The sequence below is a fragment of the Mizuhopecten yessoensis genome, unplaced genomic scaffold (assembly GCF_002113885.1).
Source record: "Mizuhopecten yessoensis strain PY_sf001 unplaced genomic scaffold, ASM211388v2 scaffold11173, whole genome shotgun sequence".
NCBI classification, from domain to species: Eukaryota; Metazoa; Mollusca; class Bivalvia; order Pectinida; family Pectinidae; genus Mizuhopecten; species Mizuhopecten yessoensis.
In genome coordinates, this window is record NW_018408916.1 from 922,954 (window position 1) to 932,606 (window position 9,653).

Sequence of the window (9,653 nt, forward strand, 5' to 3'; positions counted from 1 at the left end):
TGTCAACTTCTTTGTGAATTTAGGATCGTAGAGATGATTGCTAATTTACAACGTACAACTGAAGTGGAGACTTTTACTTTATCAAAGCAATGAGTCCCTTATGGGGAAATGAAGGAAAGGAAACCTTTGTTGAGATTGTTTCGAAAAAAATGGTTTTCTAAGTGGCAATCGTTTTGGAATCGAAATCGAATCGGAAAAAAAAAAAATACGTTTTAGCTCACCTGTCCAAGAGGCAAGTGAGCTTATGCCATGGCACAGCGTCCGTCGTCCGTCCGTACGTCAACTTCCCCCCCCCCCCTCCCCCGACTCCGCGGAGGTGCGTGGCCCAATAAGGGATATAGAAGAATGGCTTCAATATTCTTTTTTTAATTTTTAAATAAATGGTGGTTTTGAGCCCCCAGGGGCCGAGGGGTGGGGCTTAATAAGGAAAATAGAAAAATTAACTTTAAAATTCTTCTTCTTCTGTAGGAATGACAAGATTATGTCCATATTTGGTCTAAAGCATCCTTGGATGAAGGGGATCTTATTTTGTATCAACGGTGGGTCTAACCCTCCTGGGGCAGAGGGGCGGGACCCAATAGAGGAAACATAGTAAATTCTTGAAATCCTCCTTTTCTTGTAGGTTGACAGGGTTTTGTCCAATTGCATATAAATATAATCCCTGACTAACCATGTAATGCATACAGTAACATCTGGCTATTCTTACTTCAATTTTGATAACATTTCCAGGTGAGCGATACAGGCCCTCTGAACCTCTTGTTAAAGTCCACATGGTAGATTTTAGTTTTAACATCAAATTGTGACTTCTTTATGCCCGACGGATGTTGACGGAAGAAGACGTATCGACATAGGCAATAAAATATTAAGATTAGCCACCAAGAACCTTGAATATTGTTTACCTAGCTGTAGCTGTTTTTGGTGATGAACTATTTATTCAGATATTAGAGTAATGCGACTACGAGAAAGTGGTGTTTTACTGTATAACATCAAAGCATATTAACTTTTTTATACTGGGCAGAATTCGCCAAGTCAAACTTTCGCCCTTCGCCGTGAATAATTAATGTGCATCCTATCTTGTTTACTAATGTTCGATGTAATGATAAATTCGCCCTCGTTATGGAAAGCGATAATTTAACTGCAGCGAAATTTTGTTGGTAAACAGTTTTATATCCGATTGGATTCCGAAATATAATATAGATACAGATATAGAACGCAGCCTAAGAGATGAGCGGAAGTCAATCTTGGTGTCCAGTGTAAACTGCCTCGATTTTTAAATATATAATTTGAGCTGGAAACACTCGATTCTCAGACATGATAGACAACTCAAATCGACTTTTACATCTGCTTTCTTGAAAAGAAAATTATAAGACTTTTTCATGCCCAGCGGTGTAGAATAGGGAAATTCCACCATAAGGGTTTTCAAATTTGATGAAAAGCCGAGGGTTTTGCCAGATTTAAAAATCCCGAGGGTACAATTTCCCTATCCTACACCCCTGGGCATGGAAGAGTATTTTACTGACATTCAAACTATCAGAATAAGCTCAGAAATCATGAAAATGCGTTTGGACTGCCCACCATTTTGAAAATATCAATCCTCCAACCCCCATTAGCTTTGTAAAGCGGTAAAAGTGTGGATACACTTGTTCAGGGTAAAAGAAAGCTCTATTTTACACACACAGAAATGATAGAAATGTATTAACATAGAACATGCTATTTTCAAACTAAACATGCGTCCCGTTTCACTGCCTAAACTGAAAGTGAAATATGTGGTGATGTCACGTTCCTTGACCCCAACTGGAAGCGAAAGACACTTATGGTTTTCAAAACCGTGGCTCAAACCGGAAGTGGGTTCAAAGGTGATGTTCCTATATATGTTGTTCTTAAATTGGACTCCGACTGAAATGGAATAAAAGGGTATGTTCATGACACGGTTCAAGTCGTAATTTAAATTAATGGTGATGTCCTTACCTTCATTCCAGCCAGATCTGAATTTAATACTGCTTATGATGACATTAAGTCAGGCAGAAAATAATTTGAAGTAGTTTATCTAACACTATTTTAGTTTGGTTAGAGTGGACGATGTGCTTCTTGATTTGTTTCTAAAATTCATTCGCCGGCCACATTACCGGCTGTCAAACCAATCGAGCGCACTTGCTGATGTCAAATATAACTGCCACTTGGGGTACATTATCTTTGAATGCATCAATTAAAGCTACTTTTACAACTAATCAGTCTCATATCAACAGTTTTATCTCACACTGGGGGAATCTTATCATTCATCCGCCATGTTTGCTGCTGTCTGCGCCAGTTACAGCAAGGCGGGCGATCCAGGGTCCACCGGGTGGCCCGCCCGAACAATATCTAAACCAATCGAGATAAATACCCGATAAGCCGGTACTGTCGGCTTACTCGCCGGTGGACGAATCGAGCAGCACCCCTGGCAGTGGTCTAAGTTGGATGTGAATTAAATCTTCCGGATGTTTCAGCTAAAGGCTTATTGAATTGTCTCTTACCTGTCATCCAACTGAAAGAGAATTAAAAGTGGTTTGCGAACATCCCTTAAGTATACTTTCTACAGCCAGTAGCAAAGTAAATGGACGCATGTCTGAACTTTGTTACGTCCAAGAGCGAAACGAAAATTAGTGTTCATGACCTCGGTGCCAGCCGGAAGTGAGTTGGAACGTGGTATCTTTGACCGTGAACCTAAAATGAAATGAACTGAAGGTTAACATCTCTGACCATACTTTCATCCGGAAATGAACTCAAAAACAGTAACACTGACTTTGATGCTAGTGGGAAGTAGACAGAATGGTGGTATTCCAGATCTTGCCACATGTATCAGCTGAACATTAACTGACGAGTGATATATTTTACCTTGTTGTTTATCGGCATTTAATGAACTGTGATGTATATGACTTTGTTGACAATCAGAATTGACCTGCAGACTTGTATCTGTTTCACAAAGGGGATGTATAAACAATATGACAAAAATTTGGGTGATTTTGAAATAACTTCTTATCGATACACTGCTGCTCCAATATCAACACAATTTGGAACTAACCTTAATTTCTTTCTGAGATAAAATAAGTTGTATCAACTCTTTTATCTCATAGAAGGTTCCCCTGTTTGCAATTGTGTATGTTATGTTTAATTTTGCCTTGTACAGAACGTACCTATTTACATGTACATAGCTAACCTCCGAGACACATCCTGTTAAAGTGACAATACAGTTCCAGATGTTGTTATTCACTGACTTTACGATATACTTCCTTTTCATATTACTTATATATGCCCACCGGAAATTACATCATGTTGATATTAAATACCTGTTATCCTGGATACATTCTGTAGATATTAATTTAATCAATTGACCTTTTTTTATTTATATCCACACATATTTAAAGCTCTGGGTTTATCTTTTGCAAAGCCGTTTCTTTGTTCATATCTCAATTCAAGTATATAATATTCAATATATTCACGTTAAATAATTTCGCTTTTAAGCCGGTCATTTTCCATTAAATATATGTTTTCAATGTTAGTTTAATACATGTGTAACGTTATTATTTGCAATTACAATACTGAAGTAAACGGATGAAGGTTTAGGGCCCGTATTCATTTAACCGTTCCCAAACACAGAATTTGTGCTTACGCCCATTTTCTTGTTCCAGTGATGAATTAATAATAATGTCACAATTTGTCAATAATAGAGGATGATTTTGGCAAGACAAAACGCAAGTACCGTTTTCAACATTTACATGTTACATGATTAAAACGTATTACAAGAAATTTGGCTTGAGCACATATCTCATCCCTGAGTATGAGAACGATTTCATGAATACGGGCCTAGGTCTTTCTGCATGGTATTTTGATTTACATTTGTACAAAAGTAAGTCGTCAATCGAACTCATCGATTTCTATTATATAGATAGCATAAATAGTTTATTGTAAAGCTTTTTTTATTTGTTCCAAGCTTGATTGATATCAATCTTACAACATTCAGCGTTATTAAACATCAGTGATATGCGCAAAACACTTGAGTCCGGGCTGATGTAGTTTAAGCACAGCCTGGGTCTGTTTTTTTGTTTTGTTTTTGTTTTTTTGTTTTAAATTTAAATAACATTAATTTTAATTATACAATGAAGTACCTAGAAATAACCTATTCATGGTATTTCACATCTCAAACAATGCATAGCATGTGTACTTATATAAAACTCGAGTTATCCGGATACATCATACCCGGTATTACGTCCTTGTTGTTAGTGGACCGGTCAACAACTTGGGAACATATTCCTACGACACTACATGTTTTACCTGTAAATACTTGTCCACATTATATATTAACTGTTGTTTTAAGTTTATTTGAAATGTTTACTTTGTCATTAATATTTCCATTGCATTGAAACCTGTTTATGATTAAAAAAAAATGTGGAACTACTTTGCACTGCGCCGAACGACAATACTACGATCGGAGTACTTTGGTTTTGACCTATATATAATCGATTTTCGTCGCATTCGAATACGCGTTCTTGTGAGATAAAAAAAAAATAGTGCCGGAGGTAAAAGCTAGGTTCGGTTGGGGTACCTGAAACAAATCTTTTTCGTTTTGTGTCCTATATAGAAGTCGTACAACCACCATATCAGCGATAAACAGTTCTTCATAATGACTGTCAACGTGTCGTTATCACTTAAACATTTAGTAGTCATACTATATCATTTATCTACTAAACACCCGATCACAGGCATTTATATCATCAAATAAACAAACCTAAACAGAACCTAAATCACAATGGTTATAATGTAGCGTGTATCTGTAAGAGTAGGCCGATCAAAAAACACCAACGCGGATTCGAGCTCGGAACCTTATGCGCTACGTAGGCCTACATCCAAACTCGCGATTTGCGTTACATTGTTATATATATATGATGATAGTTAAATGTTCAGATAAACCTTCGTCCGTGGTCCGTTGCCCGCCAGTCAATACGTGTGTCACTTCGTCCGTCGTCCGGCTGTCCGTCCTTAAATAATTCTTGTAAGCGCTATTTCTCAGACCGTATTGTATGGATCCTTCTCAAATGTCACCTAAAGGTTCCCCGTTGCTCTTAGTTACGTCGATCGCATTTCTGGCGGCCATCTAGAATTATGAAAGTTACAGATTGTTAGCGCTATTGGTGGGAATGTACAAGGCTCTTTCTCGAATTTCACTTGAATGTTCCCCATGGTCTGTCCCGATTTTGGCATATCGAATTTTGGGAATAATCGGAAAACCAAGATAGCTGGCAAGTGGCCATCTTGAACTATGAAAGAAGAATTTTGTAAGCACTATTTCCCAGAGAGTGATATATTTTTTACAAATTTCATATGTAGGTTCCTCATTGTCTCTAAAGAAATTACATTGTTAACAGATGTAATATCTAACGTAGCATATTTCTGCTATCGCGTTCTTTTAAATCAGATTACGTGGACACGTTTCGATATTTATTGCGAAAAATTATTGTTAGTTTATTTGATTTACGAGGAATTTTTTTTAATATATAGCGATACGTGCCTTTAATGTACTGCTCGTTTTAAATAATAAATAATACAATTTTCCTACAATCGTATCTAACAAAATAAGTTAGTATCGGTAATATGAAGAAATTGCTCGACTTAGGCTGTCAGCTCACAAATTAAACATTAAATCTGGGCGTTATGTTGGCACTGTTAGAATTAATAGAGTATGTACAAAGTGTAATCTTAATGACATAGAAGACGAGTTTCATTTTGTTTTAGTTTGCACAAGATATACCGATTTAAGACGGAAGTATTAAACATGTTACTATAGAAATAACCCTAGTGTATATAAGCTTGTTCAATTACTTGATACACAGAATATTAAAGAAATATGTAATCTTGGAAAGTATCTGATAATGTAAAATAAGCGCCCTTCAGATATATGACAGTTTAATTTTGTTTATGTGTGTTGTTCAGTCCTGTTTATTATATGTTTACACTGCTAAGTCGTAACATATCAAGTTAATAACGAACATGAACGTAAACTTGAATCGTTTATAAATATGTGTCGGTGCCGGTGTGTCCAGTCGCCGCTGCCGCTACTTTTATCAGTTGCCAGTTCGATAAGATAGACCAGTGTGATTAGCGGGTATAAATATAGGGACGTTAGATGTACCACACCCCTACGTTTACCTCACAGGGGAGAGTGGTAATAAGCATACCCTCCCCTCCCTCCCGGCAGTGTCAAGCTAAGGTTCTAAGTCACCCGTGCTGCAGCCGAGTCCACCAAAAGACTGCTACTGTCCAAATGTTTTTGTTTCAGCGTATACACATCAAATACACGTACTTCGGTCACATGAAGTATGCTTCAAACACAAGACAGACAACTCCTACGAAAAAACAATGCTTTCATCAATTTTCTGCAAGCTTGGTAATTTTCTTTAAATTTCGCAGAAAAAGTTTACCAAACAAATATAAAATTAAATTAGGTTGTTTGTTTCGGAAATTAAAATGTTTATATTAATTTCTTAAACACGTCGATAAAGAATGTCAATTTGATCATTAACCAGAAAAATCACTACTGAAGTTTAAAATAATATATATGATCCATACGCCGTGTGACATTGAGTAGCCCTTTTCATTAAGACCCGAATGATATCATATTGGTCAGAACTGATTCGAGGTAAAGAAAGTAAAATAAGTAATATTTTGTATAGATTATCAATTATTATCAACGAAGAAAAAAAAAGGTTCCTTCGCATGGATAGAAAGCATAAAGAGTACTCTGAGCAATTGCGGACTCTCTAATATCTGATTATACCAAAACCCAATTAATCCAAAGTGGCTTGTTACAAAAATAAAACTTAACTTGTCTGATCAGTTCAAACAAAACTGGGGAGAAATATGCAGAGACTCTCCAAAATCCTCCATATTTAGAGTTTTTAAGGAAGAATTTATGTTCGAAAACTACTTAAATATTCTCTCTAAAAAGATGCTAATACTCTTTGTAGGTTTAGAACCAGAAATAGTAACTTACCTGTAGAAGCCGGAATTAGGAGTAATAAACCAAGACATGAACGTATTGGTCAATTGTGTAATGTAAGAGATATCGGTGATGAATTGCATTATATATTTGAATGTCCGGCATTAGATAATGAAAGAAAAATCATTCTATCCTCTACGTTAATTAGACGTCATAGTGTATTATCGCTTAAGGGTTATAATGTCATCGAAAAGAAAAGCACTCCAAAAAAAATTATGTTCTTTTATCAAAAAAAGTATTATCATATGTAACTGCAGTACATCTCCGTTTCTATTATACTATATCCCTCTATATAACCACGCATTCTAATTACTGTACATGAAATCTTTGTATTTACATATCTCTGTATACCATTGTAATTCAAAGGTGTTGAGATAAATAAAAAGATTTAAAAGTTTGAACATCAAAACAATAAGTTGATGACTAAACCTCGCTGATATAATTACGCTATGTCTATACAACATTGTTTTTATGAAATATTTGACAACATTAAAATAATCATACCATTACTGAACATACTCAAGTACCATTAAGATAAAACTATTTTTTTATACAATTACTTAACTACATGACAACATTAATTTATTTTGTACTGGACATCATTTATATATTAACGTAACATCTGAACAACATTGATATCATTATTTAGTTACTGGACATCATTGAAATAGTTACGTTATAACTTACCAACATCGATTTAATTACGTTATATCTTTTAAAAGTGTCAAAAATACTTAGTTACTTAACAAAATTGATAAACTAATCCCAACCAAATTAATTATTTAATCGTAGAATGTGTGTTGTAGTGATGTTTTCTGTGGTAAGGGAGGTAAGCGATTCTTGATTTACATAATTTAGATCGCTGGTATATCTCAAAGGTAAAGGAACAATGTAACAGGAAAGAGTTAAAAAGCGCTTTGTCAATATTCGAATACTGCTCTTCATGTTGACACGTGATCGCTTGTCTCGGAATTCTCAACAACGATCCAGCCCTCATCCAAGCTGGTTTATTTTGTAGTGTTCTCAAACATTGTTGCATTTGTGTATTAATGTTATATTCGGGAGTTGATATCAGTTTCTTTAGAAACTTTTTGATCGGATCAGACGTTCTCCATATTTCGTCTGACCAGACTGACTACTTTTGGATTAATTCACAAAACAGTTTTTTCAAAATCTAAACTGGGTTTTAGCTTAGATACAAAAAATAAGTATGATCGTACAATTAGGTACGTACATCGCAAAATAACAGCTGACTGCATGTCATCATTCATGTACATACAGTCCGAACACCATACATGTACATACAATCCGAACTTCATACATGTACATACAATCCGAACATCATACATGTACATACGATCCGAACATCATATATGTACATACTGCCCGAACATCATACATGTACCTAAACAGTCCGAACATCATACATGTACATACAGTGCGAACACCATACATGTACATACAGTCCGAACATCATACATGTACATACAGTCCGATCATCATACATGTACATACAATACGAACATCATACATGTACATAAAGTCCGATCATTATATATATATAAACAATCCAATCATACATGTACATACAGTGCGAGCACCATACATGTACATACAGTCCGATCATCATACATGTACATACAATACGAACATCATACATGTACATAGAATGCGAATATGATACATGTACATACAGTCCGAACATCATACATGTACAATATACAATCCGAACATCATACATGTACAAACCGTCCGAACATCATACATGTACATACAATTCGAACATCATACATGTACATACAGTCTGAACATCATACACGTATATACAGTCCAAACATCATACATGTACATACAGTCCGAACATCATACATGTACATACAATCCGAACATCATACATGTATCTCACATCACACCTGATGTATTACATCTCTGATAACGACTATTAGCTGCCACTAAAAAAATTATAACGTGACAATTTTTTACGATATTTATACGATATCACACTCCATATTTGATATAGTTAGATTCCGTAAAACACGCTTAAGTTTGAAAAATATTTACATTTAAAAGAATTGACTCCAGTTGAAAGATAACATGATTTTTACACTGTGAACCATATAATTTGCGTTATCTTTTTTTTTGTCACAAATATTTATTTTTTGATTGCTCGTTAATGTTCACATGTTTTGAGCAATATCATAGATACAGTAGGTGATAAACAAGAAAACTCTGCCATTTATCTCTATAAAAATGTTTTTTCTTTTTTTCTTTTCTTTTCTTTTAATCGCTCTATCGTTAAAAGATATTTCGAATGTCAGCTTTTCAAACGTGAATATTTTATATGAATTTTTCGATTTGAGAGGTTGGAATTTTCCGTCTGATTTTCTCTGATTTCGTATCACAATATTATACCAATCTAAGTATCGATTTCTATTATAATGATTTACGTTAGATCCCAGTTCCTGTGTATACTGATAAACTGTAAAGTTGAAGTTCAATGTTGTGTCAGTGATAAAAGCTCTAGACGATTTCGTTGTATTATCTTCAATAACGTAAATTGTCAATAAAACACACCTGTTTGGATGATGTCTTTAACGAAGCAAGCCATGTGTCGTAAACA